Source organism: Bemisia tabaci, chromosome 5 (genome assembly GCF_918797505.1).
Source record: "Bemisia tabaci chromosome 5, PGI_BMITA_v3".
In the NCBI taxonomy this organism is placed as follows: domain Eukaryota; kingdom Metazoa; phylum Arthropoda; class Insecta; order Hemiptera; family Aleyrodidae; genus Bemisia; species Bemisia tabaci.
In genome coordinates, this window is record NC_092797.1 from 35,867,275 (window position 1) to 35,887,573 (window position 20,299).

The following is a 20,299-nucleotide window of genomic DNA, read 5'->3' on the forward strand; positions in this document are numbered from 1 at the left end:
ACGACAAAATTAGAAATTACTATACTCTCAGGAAGTGGAGATTTTGTCGCCTTTTCTCGTTTGCAATTTTCTTTTTCTAAATCCGATATTTTTTTATACCCACATTTAAAAAAAATTGCAAAATTTGCCGCCCCCTAAATTTGCCGCCATGGGCCGCGGCCCATATGGCCACCCCCTAAATCCGGCCCTGATTAATTCTCCGGTATTCTCCGTTATATCGAATTGGATCCAAACGATAACACAGATATAACCTCTTTCAGTGCTACCAACGAGAGTGCACCGATATATATTTCGACAATGTAAGTCGGCAGTCACATAACTCGGTTAGTGACGTCGCAGACTTCCTGTCATACATCATTTGTTAAACGAAAAACCATTCAGAAATTCTTTAAAACTGCCGTAATTTTTCTTCTCCGCGCGAAGAAAATTCTGCAAAAACAGGAATGATGCCAATTTGTTCTCCTTTCAAGAAGTAACATAGATGCGGAGATTTTCAGCCACCGCGGACGAGATATGTGATTGCGAACTTACGCCGTCGATATGTACTATACCTACATTTGAATCGTATAGTGCGAAAACCGCTGATGTCCATTTTTTCAATCTTGAGTTTTTTTTGGGTTGAAAATACTTTTCAGAGTTAGATGCAACCATGAAAGTGGTGTTAATACTCGATTTAGGGTTACCTTAATTCCAAAACGAGCCTTTGCGGCACTATTATGAATGCATTAACTCTTCAAAAACTTCAAGGAATGATGTCAATTTGTTCTCCTTCAAAGAAATAACATAGATGCGGAGATTTTCAGCCACCGCGAACGAGATATGTGCTCGCGGACTAATGCCGTCGATACAGCTTTTCCGTAACGTGGCACTAATAGCGTCTATAAGACGAGATATGAATGGCGGCAACATGGTCCTGGTGTTGGCGTTCCCTCGTGCAAATCAAACAGCATCTCCGTGTCGCGTCGCGTATCGATTCACGTTAGAAAGGTCACTCAAGAAATATATCAGGAAGCTTGAATTAATCAAAGCGCCGCTGTACCTTTCCACCCAGGGCGTTGGGACAGGGACAAGCGCTGCCATATCTAGGACTCGTATTCGCTCCCGAGGAAATGGAACACATCTTGACTCCGAGACTGCTGAATAAATGAGCACGTTTCAATGTTCAATCATTCGCGATACAATCAGACACTAAGGAATGAGGAAGGTGAATATGGAAAAGAAGAGGGAAGAGAAGAGAAATAGGGATATAAAGAAGAAAAAGACGAGGGATGAAGACAAGAATATAAACACAACACAATAAGACGAGAGCAGGAATAAACACAACTTACAAGACAAAGACACGACAAGCACGGACAAGACGACGGACAAGAAGGAAAAAACAATAAACACTGGAAAAAAAACACATTGGATCTAGAGTCCAGACTCTTAAAAACATCGACAAGAAAAAATACTCTTAATTCAATCAGATTTAAGCTTAAATCAAGAACCAAGCCTCTTAATTTGAGCGAATTTCCTTTTGATTCAAGCTTAAATCTGATTGAATCAAGAGTCCTTTTTCTTGCCAATGTTTTCAAGAGTCTGGACTCTAGATCCGATGTGTTTTTTTCCAGTGAAAGTTGAAATAGGAAGAATATCCTCTTTCCGCATTTTTCATCCTCTTTCTCTTTCCTTACATTCCTCCTTCATATATTTCTCTTTCGTCGTCTTCTCCTTCTCTTTTTTCCTCCTTTTCTGCCCCATCTTCATCAATCTCTTTTCTTTCGTTGTCCTCGTCGTTTCCTTCTTCTTCTTCCTTTTCTTACTCCTCTTCTTATTCTTTCTCTCTTCTTCTTCTTGGTCTACCAATCTTTATTGCGTCCTCATTTTCCATAAGTCGAGAGCCCTGTGCTTAAAAAATGAATATTTTAAACGAAGTATTAAAATGATGATAGTAAAGGCAAATACAATAAGCATGATTTACCTCGATACGTCAGCCTTGATATTACCTCGTCAAAATGGTCCAATGGGAATATCGCACGGTCGCCCATGGAAGCCCACCGGGATTTTATCCAGGTTGCCATGGGGACAGACATTCGAGAACCAAGGTCCTCCGGGGAGCCTTGAGGGTTTTTTTTGCTCAGTCTGGCTGCCCCCTGGGTATACAATTATCGCTAAATTTCATTAAATTACAACGAGCCTCAGTTTTGAAAGACCTTAGTCGGCCGAACTTGGTTTAATTGTATCGAACTAGATCCCAAAAATAACGATTAATATTTGAAGTCCTTTTCTTATTACTTGATAGCTTTCGGACAAACGATACATTTCTATGACGTAGGTCTGAATAAACCAGTAGACATTTCTTCCACGGAATGCGTGTTGCGTGGCGTCGCCAGAGGATATCATAGCCCGGCAATAAATTACGTCACCAATTACGTCAATCACTCCACCTGCTGCCCTAGTCCCGTCAAGCTTACGGTGCGCTCTTCAACTGCATGGAATTAATTTCTGATAAAAGTCAATCCCCCATTCCCATTAATTTTGTTTATTTTTTGTCAGGGGACATCGCTTTTCGTGCACATGCAGAAAATGTCTGAGTAGCAGATCAGAAGAATTCTCTCAGTAAGTACAGAGAAATTGTATCGATCGGATGGAAAGGAAATTTGTCATGATTTTTCGGTACATGAAAAATATTTTGTAGTTTTTCTTCAAGCTATGTGGTTGAAACATCAGCCATACATACATACATATAAGTCGCTTTACAGCGCTCCCTCGCGGTCTACGACTCCTAACCTCCACTGCTCTCTTTCAAACCACAAATCTTGGGGGATTGAGCACCTTAACATTTCCGCTTCAATTCCTTCCCTCCAACCTTTCATTGGGCGCCCTCTGCGTCGTCTCCCAGGAGGAACCCAGTCAAGGACCTTCTTCGGCAACCTGTCTCCTGCCATTCTCTGGACATGACCATACCAGATGAGTTGTTTCGTCATAATGTCATGCACGATGGTCTGCTTGGCATCCATGATTTCCCGTACCGTCTCATTCCTGACGCGATCCTTTCTGGAAATACCAGCGGATCTACGCCAGAAGTCCATCTCCGTTGCCTCTAAAACCTCCCGGGTCCGCTGTTTCATCGGCCATACTTCACACCCGTAGGTTACTATGCCAACATCAGCCATCAGTGAGAAATAGCGGTGACGAATATTGACAATGATGTTCCAACGCTTGAATGCTGACAGTAAACGGATTTAACTCCGAAGTTCTGAGTTTGCTCATTGAAGTTTCGATGTAAATGACCGTGGGTAGTCCGGGTTTTTATTATTTTCCAGTATTTCTTATTATCTTTCTTTATTTTTGGTTGTTTCTTTGTCTTTTTTTATTTTTTGTTCATTTATTGTTATCAAACACTAATAACAGCCGATGAAAGCTTCGTTTTAATTTACTTTTGACTTGGCAACGCCATTAGTCTTTGACTCCGCTGGCCACCGAAAAGCATTGGACTTTTATACTTTCTTTGCAGTGCTCCCTCACGACTAATACCGCGGCTAACATCCGGCTGTTGATTAAGGAACCCAATTCGGACAATGGCAGCCGTCGGAATGATGAGACACACTGTAAGGCGAATGAGGATACTCACGGCTGTCGAGGAATATGACCTCTTTCTTAGAACATAAAGTTAGGGGTTAAAAGCTTATTAACTAGGGCGTTAAAGTTCTCCCTCACTCGCCTCACCCGCGTTCATCATTATAACTTGCCCCATTTGTTTTGTTGCCGGAATTTGTTGCCTTGTAAACAGCGATCAAGAGATCTGATGTATCAGAATAAGTTTTTGATGGTGTTCAGTACAGCAACTACTATGTATCACCGCAGCGGCTCGGATCTTGACGGTAGTCTGACTCACAAACGAATACGCGCATCGGTAGTTTATGGATGACATTAAGAAGAATCTCACAGGTTTGTTTTGTTTGACCTTTTCGAAGAGGGTTTTATCGATGCATCGTATTCAAATCTTGATATTAGATTTCAATGAGTCTATTGCACAATAAATATACAACCGTCTGAGTAAACTTTGTATTCGTAAAATTGCAAATTCGCAATTTATCGTTCTCCAACCGGAGTGCATGCTGATGCTGCTATTCGGAACTACGATTTCTGACTCAGTTTAGAAACAACGTATGTACCATTAGTTTTCCCAAAAAGTTTGACGAATGGGCCAGAAATTGTAATTCCTAATTTCAAAATGAAGTTAACTGTTCCATTCCAAATGGGCAACATTTTGTATCAGGAACTGAAATTTCTGGTTCATCCGTAAAAACACGGGGAAACGAAGTGTGCGTGCATGCATACGTTATTTCTAATCTGAGTCAGAAATTATAGTTCCTAATTTAAAAATATGGTCCAAGTAATGCGGAATCAACCCCTCAAAGATGAAGTCAAGCCCTATTATTTTCCTATTTTTCCACTTTAAGGGCTTTTTTAACATACTCCACATCACATTTCCACTTTAACCATCGATGTCTCTAGGATAAAATTGTTAGATTTTGGCTACTTATAATTGAAAGAGTTTTTCGAAGAAGAATTTCTTCCGACGTTTCTTAGTATACAACGTACTTGGAAATATGCGACGATGCATTCATTTCGAGGTTCGTTATTAAGGCTGAATCAAACAAGCGTTTCATGGCGCAACAATTGGGTCAAATTGAAGACGGCGAGAAGGGAAAATTGAACTTGGTAGCGTTGCGTGAATCGTCACGCAACTGTTGTTGAGGAGATTAGAACCGTGTAACGTGGACCACGGGGTAAAAGGAGGGTGAAGACCAAGAAAAAGTGCGTCAAATGTTTGATGGATGCCCCCTTCATAAAAGACGATTATATCGATTGTTGTTCCCTTCACGGAACTCCAAAGAGGTGCCAGTTTTCTTTATTTTTAGGCTCAAAGCCTTCTTCGACATCACTTGTTTCGGTGCCGCTGTAGCATAGCGTGAAAATTGGATGCCCGCCTCGACTCCTGGTGCCTCCCTCTTTCTTGAATCCTTTTATATTGGTAGACCTGGGAAATTTCATGTCTTCATCCTTCTAATATATAAGCAAACCCTTCGTCTTCGTTGATGAGACATGTTTGATATTGGTGTTTTTTTTTTTGCAATTGTTCTTTTTTTTCTTGTTTTTTTCTTTAAGTTCATGGCCTAAAATTTCTATCGAGGTGGAGAGGATCACCGATCAAGGTGTGAACTTAAGCACTGCAAGTAATATGCCTCATCCAAATTTTAAGTGGAATACTAAAGAGGCACCACTGAAATTCTCCAAACTTGACTCAAAATCGAGACAATAGCGTTTTTGTCTAATCGTTCAGCCTTTACTCATACTTTCCGCTCACAAAAAAAGAAGAAAAAAACCTCTGAGTCTACTCTTGTCCAATTGAGCAATGACGTACTCTTGCCCCACGCACATGTTTTCAATGGCTGATTAGACTTGAATCAATAATTATGGTTATTTTGCAAGTAGGAAGTTTAAGTTGACTAATAAATATGTAAACTACAAACGTTATTTCTTTCTTTCAGCAAATAAAGTCTGACTATTATGGTTGTGGGTGATGAGTCCGTGGGCGAATAGTCCCGAAATAAAAAAACAACTACGATTAAGACAAATTCGCGACTCTTGATGGGGAGAAAAAGGTGCTCAGGTCAAGGAAAACTTTTTGGAAAACTCAATGAAAATTTGAATTTATCTGTGAAAAATTAAGAGAAAGGAGCGCTCTCTAAAGGAAAAAACGTCTAAAAATTTATGATGACGTATACGTTTTTTTAAGGAAATACAGGAATAAGACATTCAAAATTTGTGATTTTTGATGTCCCTCAATGGTGTGTTAAAAGTAAAAAAGAATTTTTTTTTGAAAATTCACTGAATAAATTTGAAGTGTACAATAATTGATTGCCGAACCGTTTAGAAAAATTACTTAAAAATCACTGTTGAGTTATTGGAAATCGCTCACCTCGAATGTTCGAGCTTATATCGTACTGAACGGTAAAGCGGATAAGACGAAAAGCTGCTCAGGTTGAAATTCCTCTCGGTCCCATGACAATTCGACTTAGCGAGATTTCACTGTAATTCTAATTGCTGAAATTATCTACCCGCGAGTCCGTCCCTTTTGTTTCCGTAATCTTTGCGTTCATGACATAAAACTCTTTCTTTGCCTACTCTTGTCTCTTCCGCCTTTCCTCTCGCGATCCTTTCATCTCATCCTGTCACATTCCAAACGCTGTCACTCCCACGCGTTGGTCTCACATTTTGCATTTATCTAAATAATGCTTAATGCACTGAACGCTTAGAGGTGGCAAAGTTTCCCGTGATTCGTGTGAAGAACAGTTGCCCGGCGTGAATGATCGATTATCGATTTTTCCCCATTTGAATCCGTGGTTAAGAATCGATTATAAAGGTGTCCGCAACGAACACCCTGTTTATCGATCCTTTTCCACGGGTTTAAACGACAGATCTATCAATTTATCGAATTACGATGCATCGATTGTTATGCCATTTAAACCTATGAAAAAGGATCGATAAACAGGGTGTTTGCAGCGAACACCTTAATAATCGATTCTTTACCACAGGTTTAAATGGCATAACAATCGATACATCGCAATTCACGCCACACCGCTGACTGGAGAAACCACTCGAGGAGGATGTGGGACGCAGGTTTTCACTTTGATGTCAGGGAAGCGACAAATCTATCAGCCCCGTCTCTTCGCGTTTTTTCCCCCGATGCATTCATCATTAGTAATGAAAATAGATCGGTTTGTTTTTTTCCCTCAATTTGCGTTGATTTGGATTCAGTCGCCCACACGTTCGCACGGGGATACGGAAATTTCTCGATCACGCAATCGTGTTCGCGTAAGAAATGGGGGAAGGGGGAGGCTGCAGATTTTTATTTGGTGGGGGGGGGGGAGGCTACTGATTTTTATTTTGTGGGGGCATTCAGCAGTACACCAGGCACGCTCCTTTGTTGGAAGAAAATAATTGTTAAGGTGATTCGATGGACGCCATATTTTGTGTCATAACGGCATGCGATATATCGCATCAATTGGTTTCATTTTTTCAGCTACTCGTCATTTTTCTCCAATTTTGAGATCGCAATTCTGTTTTCAAGAGACTAAAGCACTCACTTACCAATTTTAACAAAGAAATTCAACGTAATAAAGGCGTGGTTTTTTCAGAGAGAAAATATCGCATTCGATACTGATATCGAAACTGCACTTGAATGCGATATTTTCTCTCTGAAAAAACCACGCCTTTATTACGTTGAATTTCTTTGTTAAAATTGGTAAGTTAGTGCTTTAGTCTCCTGACAACAGAATTTCGATCTCAAAATTGGAGAAAAATGACGAGTAGCTGAAAAAATGAAACCAATTGATGCGATATATCGCATGCCGTTCTGACACAAAATATGGCGTCCATCGAATCACCTTAAGTGCCCACACAGAAAAAAAAGTGAAGTTGATTCAACATTGTGGATATAAAAAAAGTGTGCGAGAACATATGAAATGCTGAATTACCCTCAAAAGCAATTATTTTAGCAATGCAAAGATGTAAAACCAACTGCAATGGCGAGTAATTCAGCATTTCATAAGTTCTAGCACACTACTTATTTTACATCCAAAATGTTAAATTAACTTCACTTTTTTTGTGTTGTTTTTTTCGGGACAAAAACTGTGAAGCGCAATGATTGATTTCTGTCGTGGAAGCCTTTCAGGCATGCTACTTTTTATGCTTCCATTTTTTTATGAGGAAGTGTAATTATAACAAAATATCAAATTTTGGTGCGAAAAAATCATAAAAATTGGATGGCTATGAGCTCTTGCGTATCTTGAGGACACTTTGTATTCGAACACATGTACCTTTTTTTTCATCATTTTGTGCTAATTTTTACTGAACCCTCTGCATCGACAGAAGTATTTTATAATGGCGCAGATACTGTGTCACACTCTTTAGTGAAAAACAAGTTTCCTATTTAGATTTTGTGAAATGTAGCAGGGTAACCGATCAGTTGAATTTTCGTGTTGTGGCAACCCGATTACCTATGTCTTTTTTTTTGTCATTGAAATTTAGGTTTTTTTTTACTATTTTCAATTATCAAATTGTATCCATCGAAAATCAACGAATTTATCTAAATCAACTTAAATGATTTCACTCTACTCTGCATACAGTAGCAATATATTCGTGATCTGATGGTAAATTTAGTGCAACATACGCAAAATAAAATTCTGTACAAAAAATTAGAAATTTGTGATATTTTGTATTAGAGTGAACTTGACAACATGACTGACCCACATACGTCAGAGAAACATGTAATTATTTGGAAGTTTGGCATCTCGGTTCTGGGAGATGCATGTTCGGAGTCAAATATGGTAATAATCACTCACAACGCAAAATAAACGGCAAGTGTGAATAAATTGTCACCGAAGCACTTCACACTTGATACAATCTGCTGACAGCTGGCGAATCTCTGGGGACCGCAAGTTTCCAAAATAAATTATGCTGAACTCGCTGAGAAAGTTAGATGCTGGTGGCGTTGGTTGAAAACCTCTTTATGATAGGTAGGGAAGAACATTGAACGGCCTTCAAAAGTTGATTCATAAAACATATACATTGCGTATTGAGCTGTGAAAATACATACAGGTGACAATTTTCATTCGTATTTTTTTCTGCTGAACGGCTAGACATGATTCCAGGCAAAAATTAAAGACACGTCGGCTTATCTTCTTGGGGAATTAAATTCTGGAAAAATAACTTTTCAAGTATAAATTCGGAGTCTCGCAATCTGAAATTTCATTGAAGGAATGGAAGAGAGCGGGTTGGTTTTGAGAAATGTTGAATTTGTAGATTCGAATCAGTTTTTGTAAATAAGTTGAGAGAAAACCTCATGTCTTAAAATATTTCAACGAGAGCTAGCTGCCTTCAAAGCTGAATCAACGGTTTAATAGATGAATAAATAAGTACCTAAGTAAATATACGAATAGAGATAAAAATGAAATCACGAATAAGAATTAAAGAGTCCTACTTTGGGGTGGAAAGTTTTGTAAAATATTATATCAGGGTAGATCCTTGACCCAATGACCCCTTCCGGCCTTTCTGCCACTGGTTCTGTGCCGTTGCGTGGCGTACTTGGCGATATATCGATTGCCATCTGCCATTTAAACCTATGAAAAAGGATCGATAAATAGGGTGTTCGCAACAAGCACCATAATAATCGATTCTCTACCACAGCTTCGAATGGGCGGATATCGATAATCGATCATTCGCGTCTCCCCACTGGTTATGTGACGCACACAGAAAATAACAAGTTCTGCTTGTGGTTTTTTTTAACACGGCTTAATTTCATCTGTTCCCAGGAAATCGATGAATCGACGTCAACAATGCTGAGAAACATTAAGAAGCGCAAATACGTAGAAATGGAAGAACTTTCGCAAGTTTAATTGTAAGTATTGTTATTTTTGATCCGTAGATATTGATTTTTCATGAATGTGCCATTACTTAACGTTATTTCATGAGAACTTCGGTACTTTTTCATCTCTATGCGAAGAATATTCTGTGAAAGTTTCAAGCGATGGTGCTGGTTAGATCTCTTTTACAAGATAAAATTGAGGCGGAGATTTCGAAATTACAATTATTGTTGTACACGCTTTAGCAGTCTCGCCGTCGACATTTGATTTTTTCTGAGATGCTACGCTACCCCTACCCGTCTTGGAACTATTTTTACGTAGAAGGACAGTAGATATACTGGCCAAAAAGTTCATTAAATAAATTCGAATAGCCAGCAATCCACTTTACTATCGAAGATATCAGATTTGAATGCATCAATACAGAATAAAGTCTACCTTGATAAAAACACTGGCTCAGATACTTTTACATACGGGTATAGGTCCTCTTACATGACATGGCATGGATGTCTATGTCGAGCTGACGAGATCAAATTCAGCAAAATCATTCCTCGGTGTTTTTCTCCCAACATTTCAGATTATATTACTCTATATAAAAACTAAAATCTTTACACTTTGTATTTTTCTTACTAATGGAGAGAATTTTGGCTATTACGAAACGATCTTTCTCGCTTGAAACCGTTTGGAGGGTAGAACCCGTCCGAAACTCCGGGCTGAACGTGAATGGGACCAAGTCAAAAGTTTCCCCCGCTGTTTGTTTTTCCCCACAAATTGGATCTAAAAACTCTGAGTTAAAAACTTTTTGTGACAAAGTGAAAAAGTATCCTTTCCAAGGGGTGTGTTAAACAAAAGTCGGAGGTGATAGAATTATGTCACTTCCATGGAAAGATTCGCGGGATAGTCAAAAAATTACGAAGCATTCATTTCGTTGTTTTATTCATCAGGAATGAAGTTGTGAACATTTTTTTCTCGCTCAGAGGCAGTTTTTACTTATTTATTCATTTATGCCACGCCACGTTTTTCATGAAAAGCAAGTATGGCCATCAGTACCGCCTTCAGAAGACTCATCGAGTCTTAGCTCCTGCCTTTTGGCTCTTGGCCTCATCCTTCGAGTGATTATTCACCGGAGGAAATGGCGTGTCTATATAATATTCGTATAATTTGCTCGTTATTTTTGGTTTTCGGTTAATTTTATAATAAATAATTTTGTAAATGAAAAAATTGTGATCGGCTAATGAGATTTATCCGACTATATCATTTCTATAAAATTTTAACGCTTATTTGTGAGCACTGGAAAAAAAACCACATTGGATCTAGAGTCTCGACTCTTAAAAACATAGACAAGAAAAAGTACTCTTGATTCAATCAGAATCTAGCTTAAATCAAGAGCCAAGCCTCTTAATTTAAGCGGATTTCGTTTTGATTCAAGCAAAAATCCGATTGAATCATGAGTATTTTTTCTTGTCAATGTTTTCAAGAGTCTGGACTCTAGATCCAATGTGTTTTTTTTCCAGTGAGGTTACAATAAGGTCGTTAAAATCTGCTCACCTATCATGTTTCATATTTTATAACACGAGTATAAAATCATAACAGTAACGCATAATGCCTGGGGCGCGAAGCGCTCCGAGGGGTTGAACCGCGAAGCAATCAGTGGGCAGACCACCGAAAATTAACAACGGCGCAGCGTCTATGTAAGTACAATTTTGAGTCAAACAGGGCCCTATGATCATCGGGCCGAACCAAGCAGAGAGCTTACGCTCAACTTTTGGACAATTTGATCTGGCCGTAACTTACGTTCATATGGCCAGCTATATTTAGGTATTGTCCATGCAAGACGTGAAAAGTTGTTATTTTTTATGGGAATAATAACGACGAACCTGCGAGTAACGAAACGGCTTGTAAAAGATTAAAACCGGGGTGGTAATTTTTAAATTTCGCGGCAAAATTGCATTTGAATTTTCGGAGTGAATGTAATATTCTTAAAAGTAAAGGGTGTAGAATATAATATCCTTGTCAATCTTCAACCGGTCAGATAGCGTGAGAAAGTAAAATTTTACGAATAAAAACAAATTAGACGTTTTTATTTACCTATAAAACTAAGATTTTCACCATGGCCGAAATTGGTGCGTTTCGGATACCGAAGATAACACTCGTGCAGCCTGATTGTTGAAACGTCAACTAGCTATATGTCGGCAAGATAAGACAAGAGATACCCCGATCTGCGCCAAGTAATATGTCGATTTTTGATTCTTCTCGTGCCGACGTAAATTTCAACAATCAGGCTGCTGCACTGGAAAAAAAACACATTGGATCTAGGGTCCAGACTCTTGAAAACATTGACAAGAAAAAATACTCTTGATTCAAGCTGATCTTTGCTTGAAACAAAACGAAATCCGCTTAAATTAAGAGGCTTGGCTTTTGATTTAAGCTAGATTCTGATTGAATCAAGAGTAATTTTCTTGTCGATGTTTTTAAGAGTCTAGACTCTAGATCCAATGTCTTTTTTTCCCAGTGTGGACTTAAAAAATTAACTAACCCTTACAAGGCATACTTTACAGCAGCATGTACAGCCGATTACTTCTTCCACTGATCTTCTTTTTGTCATCAAATGCATCCGTGCAGACTAACGGAAAGGATTCGCGTCATCTACGAAACGAGTCTTCTAAAATGATGAAAACTAAGAGTTGAGCAGGTTCAGCGGAGACTTGACTCTTGTCACATTTTCGTAAATGATGCGAGTTAAGCACTTGAGCGTCAACTTTGATGAAATCCGCTTAGAGACAGGTTTGTTAGTCGAAGCACTCTTTAAAAAGTTGTCCGCCGGCGCTGCTGAAACAGAGGCGAGGCGGAGTTGGTTTTTACGAGTAAAAGTTCCCTAGGTCCCCCAATTAACGCGGAGGTGGTCTCAACTTGACTCATAACCTCACTTTCGTTGAGCTGATGAACTAGAGCTTCTTGCGTCGTCAAACAAGCACCGTGTCAAGCCACCGATCCAATCCAACTTTACTGCATCGTTGTCAAACTCTATCCTTATAATTCGGCTAAGCAACTTGGATTGGAGGATTTTCATCGAAAGGAGCAACGGTTCAATTTGCTTTTCTCCTTTTTTTCGGAAGAATATCCTTAGACATTCTCAGTATTTTTCATTTTATTCTTTTAACGCTAGATGTTTTCATCCATGCTTATTACTAACAAGAAAAGTTCGGCAAGTCTCCGTTTGATATTCCCGCTTTGCGTCAGATTTAAGCAAAATAATAAAAAATCCCCCTAACTCGCTCGCAGAAAATTCGTAAAAATTGCAAAAAAATTGTATGAACTTTCTCAGGCCAGTTTATTCTTAAATCAGCGTGTCACTAATACACAATGGCCTATGCATATTGTACCATCAGAAGTTTCTAATATTTTTTTGTTTTTCGTCTTTTTCCATCCTCATTTTTTCACGTTTATTGTTAGAAACAGTCGTAGCACCAGGGACTAGTATTGCACTCCAAATAAATGAGCAGTATAACCGAAATTCGTGAAGGATATTTGGAGTGAATTACCTTCCATTCGCTAAACTCATAATACAAGATGAAATAGACTCCCAACACATGGGACTCTAACACATAATCGCACTGGAATACTACCGTGCTTAAGCACATGGTGCTACCAGCACTTGAAGGAGGCGCATACCTTATGCTATTTTAGTCATATACATTAACCATTTACTCGAGAGTTAGTGACACCTCCCACCCTATCAGTGCACACTGCACAGTCCAACTGAGACAAAAATCCAAATTCGACAGAAGAGCTCTGATACTTTTCTTACCCTCTTTTTCCCGCAGCCTTGTTCGTAGTTTTGAGTTGGATTAGTTGTCTTGAAATGCACGTTTCTTGAAATTGAATCCTGCACCGATCTTGCACCAATAGACCACTAGACAAGGTACGAATTTAAGCATTCTGATACATGTTTCTTAACCAGAATTTTACGTAGAGCACGCTTCGCGCAACGAAAACTAATGAAACAAACTCCAAACGAAGATATCAACGTTTTTATCTCACATTGGTTACGAGGAATTTGAACTGCCCGCTGACAAGAAACTCAAAGCTCTACGTGAGTCAAATTGCGCACTACAACGGTTTCAACAAGCTTCTCAATCGATCAATGTTCATTTCCCACCATATGTTGTTCAAACTATAAGCAATTTGCTACAAAGCAAACAAGCTGAGCCAAAGCGTCAAGATTGAGGTTGCCAGATTTGTATATTGCAGAGACTGTCATGATAACGTTTAGCGCACGATGTGAATCACGCAGAACATTGAGTTTTCATGAACGGGTGGTTTGAATGCACGCATCAAGAATCATTAAATATCTTCGTAAGGAGTTGATTTTGGTAATTTTTGGTGTGCGCATCGCGTTTTACGTGAAATTTTGGTTAAGAAACATATATCAGAATGCTGAAATTCGTACCTTGTCTAGTGGTCCATTCTCGCACCATTGTTGGGCGTGTTGGCAACATCGCTTTCAGGATGACTCCACTGTGGAGTTGCTAATCCAACTGAAGTGGGGTCGGAAAGCGCTGTGGAGCCTCAGATGAATAAGAGGAACAAGTTTCAGATTTCGGAGTTGAACTTCCACACGTTTGCTGGAAGCTCATGCTCCTGCTCCTGATGTAAAAACTTTGGTCGCCATTAATTTCATGACGGAAAAGTTGACACAAGGTTGACTTCTCACTTCAAGCAAACTCTCTGTAGATAGATGTCCACCGATGGAAATAATGAGTTGAGTTTTGATTTGATAACATGATCAAAAGTAAATTCCATTCACACTTGATAAAATTAATTGCATTAGAGTTTCCGATACTTTTAGCTGTAGCTAGGCGGTGAGATGCGCATGTTTTACAAAGCCACAAAAATTTTCTTAATGTGCTGGTAACACGCTCAAATTCCCATCAATTTCCGATAAAGTGGTGACTGGTGCGCACCATCTACCATCAAATTTCTGCGGCCTGCAAAAATTTGATGGTAGATGATGGAGCTGTGGGGCTCATCCTTCATCTGATTTCCACACAACCGTGCTTATTTCACGCTTATTTCAATCAACACGCTGTTTTAATTAATTTTACTCATCAATCTAGATAACTCCCGACCGCCATCTTGGTCATCATTTTGATCGGAATTTGACGGAAATTTGAGTGTGTAACCAGGAAATAATTCCTTTTACTAAAACTTAACATCAATATAGAGGGGTCGTAGCTCCGACAGAGGGCATACCTTAGGTAATAAACTTTACTGTGGAACGACTCTTAATTTGACTCATGGAACACGCGTAGGTATGAAGTATTTTGGTCTAACTCTGGGACATCTTGTATTCGAAACACATACGCGAGGCGTATCGTCGGTGAAAATATCAGACCGCGCATCTCGTTTGCGATGTTTAAAAATTTGCGCCCTCATTTTATTTTTGTGAAGGAGACTGAAGTTTTCACACATTTTTCCTCACAGAGAGAAGGAAAATCACGAAAGTTTTCAAGAATTGACGTTGGGCAGTTTTCGATCCAAAAAATAAGACAGGAACTCTACGACGCCACAAATCAAGATACGTGGTCCCGTAGTTTTACGATATGCCGCTCCTCCCAGTCAATAAAATTAAAAACCCTGTAAACGAAAATACCATGTGGATTGCATCTATTAGCAATTATTCAATCCTTAGCTAATCATCTAAAAATTTTAATGCATGTATAGGAACCACAATGACTCTATTAGCCGAAGTAAAATAGGTTCGAGTGTCTCCGTTGATACCAATTGTAAATATATTATGTCCTTACATGACTATTTTGACACTTTGCTACAATACTTTCTTCAAATATTGTATTTTTAGAAAATATATATCCATGAAAAGTGAGGAAAATGCTCATCTCGTAATATTAGAGCTTTCATTTAATTGGAGATATTTCTCTCGATGCGTGGCTCCTCTAAGAGTTTGACAAGGCAAGAACCCAATTGGACGTATCTCTACCAAACGGAACTATGTGCATTATGCCATGAGCCCTAAGACCTATGAGAATATATGCATACCGGGGCTCACATCATAATGCACATAGTTCTGTTTGGCAGAAATACGTCCAATTCATTGTCTTCGGCTTCGGCGAAAATTGTGGTGGTAATCTAAACTGAGGCAAAGAGGAGAGATGACTTCATGAGTGTTTTAAAGAAGCTTCTGAGAGGAGAATGATATTAAAGCATAAAAGAGAGAGAAAAGTGCGTGAGACGAGGTGAGTGCGAAAGAGAGAGAGAGTTTCGCAAATCTGAGGGATCGAGTAATAGATTAAAGAGCAGAAGAAATAGGAAAGAGTATTCTAGAGAAGGAGAATAAGCGCGGAGTGAATAAGTGGGAGAAAGTGAGAGGGCTGGGCGCCTGGGCGGGATAATTTCCGCTGCCCCCTCCCCCCTCCGCCCGAATTTGACTCGTAAAGCTCACAGAACTTGAGGCAAATAACCTGGGGACATTTGATCAAAGTTGGCGTTCGGGACAAGACCCAAGAATCTGAGGACCGGGGCATAGCATGAGATCGATTGGCAGCAAGGATGTCACGTTGGAGAAGGAAAATATCTCGACGCCCTTGAGAAAATTCCCGGTATTCATTTTTCTCCGATGGCGCCTAGGGGGGCGAGTCTCCTGGAAATTCCCACTTGCGAGACATGCAATGAAATAAGCAGGGATTTTTGGTTTTCCCACGGGGGAAAAATTCTCCGGGATAGGATTTATTGCGACATCTTGCATCAATGATTAGCAGCGGGAGCCGGGAGCTGGGAGCTGGGGTCCCGGGAAGCAACAATTGCCGACTGCTCAGCTACCCGAGCTCCTAACCACCGCGTTAAGGAACAACGCCGTATGAACGTTCCAACATTGTCAAATTTCCCCCCATAATATCATTTTATAGAGTCGTTATCAAAATTTCCAATTGAAATTTTTATATACTTTAGATTATACTTTAGATTCCAATGCAAACTGCCTGAGCTAAGCAATCTTCCCCCTCAGTTTTGTACTGGTGCTCATTAGAGTTTAAATTTTTTTTTTACTTTAATTGTAATTTTTAGAATTTCTCAGCTTTGATTTCCCCGCGAAGTAGTGAGGACCCAGCACCATTTCTCCACCTCGTTACACACAGATTCGGGTCATTTTTGAAGTATTTTTGCTCCTTTAGATTAAATTGCAATGGACCACTAGACAAGGTACGAATTTCAGCATTCTGATACATGTTTCTTAACCAAAATTTCACGTAGAATATGATGCGCACAAAAATCAACTCCTTACGAAGATTTTCAATAATTCTTGATGTGTGAATTCAAACCACTCGCTCATGAAAACTCAATGCTATACGTGATTCACATCGCGCGTTAAACGTTATCATGACAGTCTCTACGATATACAAATCTGGCAACCTCAATCTTGACGCTTTGACTCAGCTATAGCAAATTGCTGATAGTTTAAACAACACATGGTGGAAAATGAACATTGCTCGACTGAGAAGCTTGCTGAAACCGTTGTAGTGCGCGATTTGATTCACGTAGAGCTTTGAGTTTCTTGTGAGCGGGCAGTTCAAATTCCTCGTAACCAATGTGAAATAAAAACGTTAATATCTTCGTCAGGAGTTGGTTTAAGTAATTTTCGTTGTGCGGATCGTGCTCTACGTGAAATTTTGACTAGGAAACATGTATTAGAATGCTTAAATTCGTACCTTGTCTACTGGTCCATTCAAACGCTCAGAAAAATTGGAGGAAAACTTTTCTCAAGTCACTCTGGGAATCCGCTTTGACTTGGAGGAAACTTGGCAACGTCTAGCGGATCATACGGCGTTTTTCCTTAGCAAAGGGAAGTAAAGCCAAACGTAGGGCTGCGAAGCCGAGGCTGACAACATCCGCTAATCCAGTGCCCGGCGTTCGTGGTCCTATCTCAAGACTCAAGGTTTCGACCGCGCCTACCGGGGCCTGGACCAAGTTTTAAAGCTGGATCCGGACGGATTATTGGCTCTATTGTGCCGCCACTGATATCCCATATAATATGATTCCCTCCAACTTACAGTCATCCTCTCAAGAAATAAGATGGAGCAACTTTCGGGAGCTTACTTAACTCCACCGGTGGCGAGTTTGCGCGGGTAACCTTTCGGCGCAGAATACTTATTATGCTCTCCCTAAAGTAACGTGAGTCAAGCATGCTTTGCATCTTGTTTCATAGAACTTCAGCAGATTAGAATGTGAGTGATCAGTGTCAACTAACCACGCATTTTGCATATGATTAAATCTTAGAGATCAAGGAAGTCCGTAAAATTAAAACTTCTCTCTCTAAAATTCCTTTATTCCTTTAATTTAAAAGATGTGTCACTATCGTGCAGCATTGTAGAAATATGAATATGATAAAACATGTTAAAATGGCAACAACGCTTGGAAAGTACTGCCTTTGGTGCCTTTGGTGCCTATTACATCATACACACTGATAGGTACCATTAACGATAATATGCCGTAGAGCGCGATTTCATAAATTTATTCCTTGTTTTGCACATTTAATTTCAAAATTGTAAACTTGGCAACGCTGTAGCGAAGAAAAATTTTTTGGGGGTCTTATGATGTGTAACCGAGACATAACAACAGTTTTGCCGTTCAGTTGTTGTCCTTTTTCACGCCCATGATAGTGGGCGGTGAGGAGTATCAAGTCAAGTTAGGTTACGTTAGGTTCAGCAACTAAACTAACTCCGCGGTGAGGCTTAGGGTATCAGGCGGGTTTGAAGGCGCTTCGCTGCGCTCTAGCAGCAGATCAATTTTACCACTCCGGCATAGTGACGGAAGCATTCTTTTACATTTTTTGGCTGAGTTCAAACTGATTATGGTAATACAGCGATGCCTAGTCTTCATTTATATCACACAAACTAGGGGGTGCGCCCCCTCGCCACTTTACGGTCCAACCACAGAAGAAGAAGAACATATTAAAAAATCGAAAATTTCTGTCCGAACTTCCTCGTGAATCACAATATTCGTGTAATATCCCATGATTTAGGCATTTTCCGGTAAAAAGGCACACGCAGCTTGTAATGCTGCTAGGATTTTCCAATTTTTTTTAGCGTTTGCGGCAGATGAAATTCATTCACAGTCGCTTTACTTCCTTACAACAGTGAGGAAAAACTAGGAGCGGATTCAGGGAAAAATTCTTAGCAGAACTGTCGGATAAGTCATTTACGACTAGAGAACTAAATTGCACAATATTAGCAGAATTTGAAGTCTCATACTCCGTATTATCAAAGAATGCTTCAATTTTTACTTTCTCGCTCCCCTCGAGGGTAGAGAAATATTGTAAAAAAGTTGAAATTTCATCATTTCTAGGCGTTTTAACGTGCCCAGAGTATGAAAAAAACCATACTTGAACAAATGTGTGCCCGTCCGTCAGGCGTACCCTTTTTTGTGTAAAGCCATATCTCAAAATCCATCTGTTCAGGACTATGTTTATGGTCCCTTCTTTAATAAATTTACCATTTTAGAGGGTGTTTCTTTTCTCACTGTCCTCTCCAGTTTTTTCCCCGCGATCTGGCGGCGCGAAGAGAAGCCAGCGGGGAGTCGGGCACTGGTCAAGCGATGAACGATCCTTGATTTCCGAATCGGCGATAATGATCTGTTTGCTGACGGACCGTGCCCGTGCTCGCGGAGGGTTCTTCCCCTTCGCTCCCGGGAAAGGTTTCGTGGTCCCGGTGCTCCATCACCCCCGGCCCCGTTCCTCGCTCGGAGCTTCCTCCCTCGGTCCCTCTTTTATCTGCCACTCCGTCACTCGTCGAGTCCTCACTTCATCCAATTGTGCATCGGGAACTTTTTCGCTCTCACCTGCATTTCAGACGCACGAGGCGAGGAGTCTCCATGTGGGTCATGTTTATCTGCTTCTTTCTCACGGAACATCGCACCGGCCGACAGACGAGTGCTTACACGGAGCCAAGTTATTAAATCAGTGATGCCAGTGATGCCGCTCTGCTCGCACCCGGAGACACTCTATTTAGACACCCCGCTTTGATATCTTCCCTGCGGTGTGAAATCTCTTTTCAGGAGTCAAACTTGACTGCTGACCAAACATTTGAGCACTGGTGAAGCAATCTGAGTCTAAGGGGCCGTCCCTAAATTACGTAACGCACTTTTTCGGCATTTTTGACCCCCTCCTCCCCTTGTGAAGTAGGTCAATATCCTTTAACACGTAAAAACAAAATGGCGTAGCTCTCTCTTTGACCCCTCCCCCCTCATAGGGCGATACGCAATCTAGCGACGTCCCCCAATTTTCAAAACTGGCCGAGTGAAGTACTCACCTGACTTTCATAAAAAATCATCAGGAATCTTTTTTTTTTTTTTTTTTTTTTTTTTTTGGATACTTACCAATTTGCTCAACGGGCATCATTATGCGAATAGACAAAGGATGCGTGTAAAGTTTGAATCAATTTTTTACTCAGTTCTCGTGCTAAATACACCCGAAGTCTAATAAATCTTATTGTGTAACCGGTTTGATCGAAAATAAGCAGAGCTAGCTGTCATTATATAGGACCCATGAGAGAAAATAAAACGCGTTATCGACTAAATTTGAAAATTGACGTGCGGTAGCTTCAGCACTTTATTCTACCGGTCAATTTCAATCAGACGAGTCAAGGGAATCCGAAAGAACGGAATTCTCTCGAGGAACTTAACTACACGTAAATGCACTTATACATATTCACTGTGAAAAAGAACGGGGGCGGTCGAAAAGGCTGGCCTGGCCGATAAACTTCACGGGAACTCGACCTTTCATTTTGAACGAAAAGTGTGCCTACACAGACATTTTTACGGCTCACTAATTACTCCGTCGAGCTTTTCTCCGCGGTCAAAAGGCTTAAACTCCGGATTAC

At 40.1% G+C, this 20,299-nt stretch overlaps 1 protein-coding gene across 5 annotated transcripts in view; it reads left to right on the forward strand.

The window, feature by feature from the left end:
- Positions 1–20,299, forward strand: part of unc-13-4A (BAI1 associated protein 3) — a 232,930-nt gene that overhangs the window by 111,411 nt on the left and 101,220 nt on the right. For all 5 annotated transcript variants that reach the window (XM_072300628.1, XM_072300627.1, XM_072300630.1 and 2 more), the window contains one exon: positions 9,363–9,448. The gene's annotated coding sequence lies outside the window, so the exon portion shown is untranslated. The remainder of the gene's footprint in view (positions 1–9,362; positions 9,449–20,299) is intronic.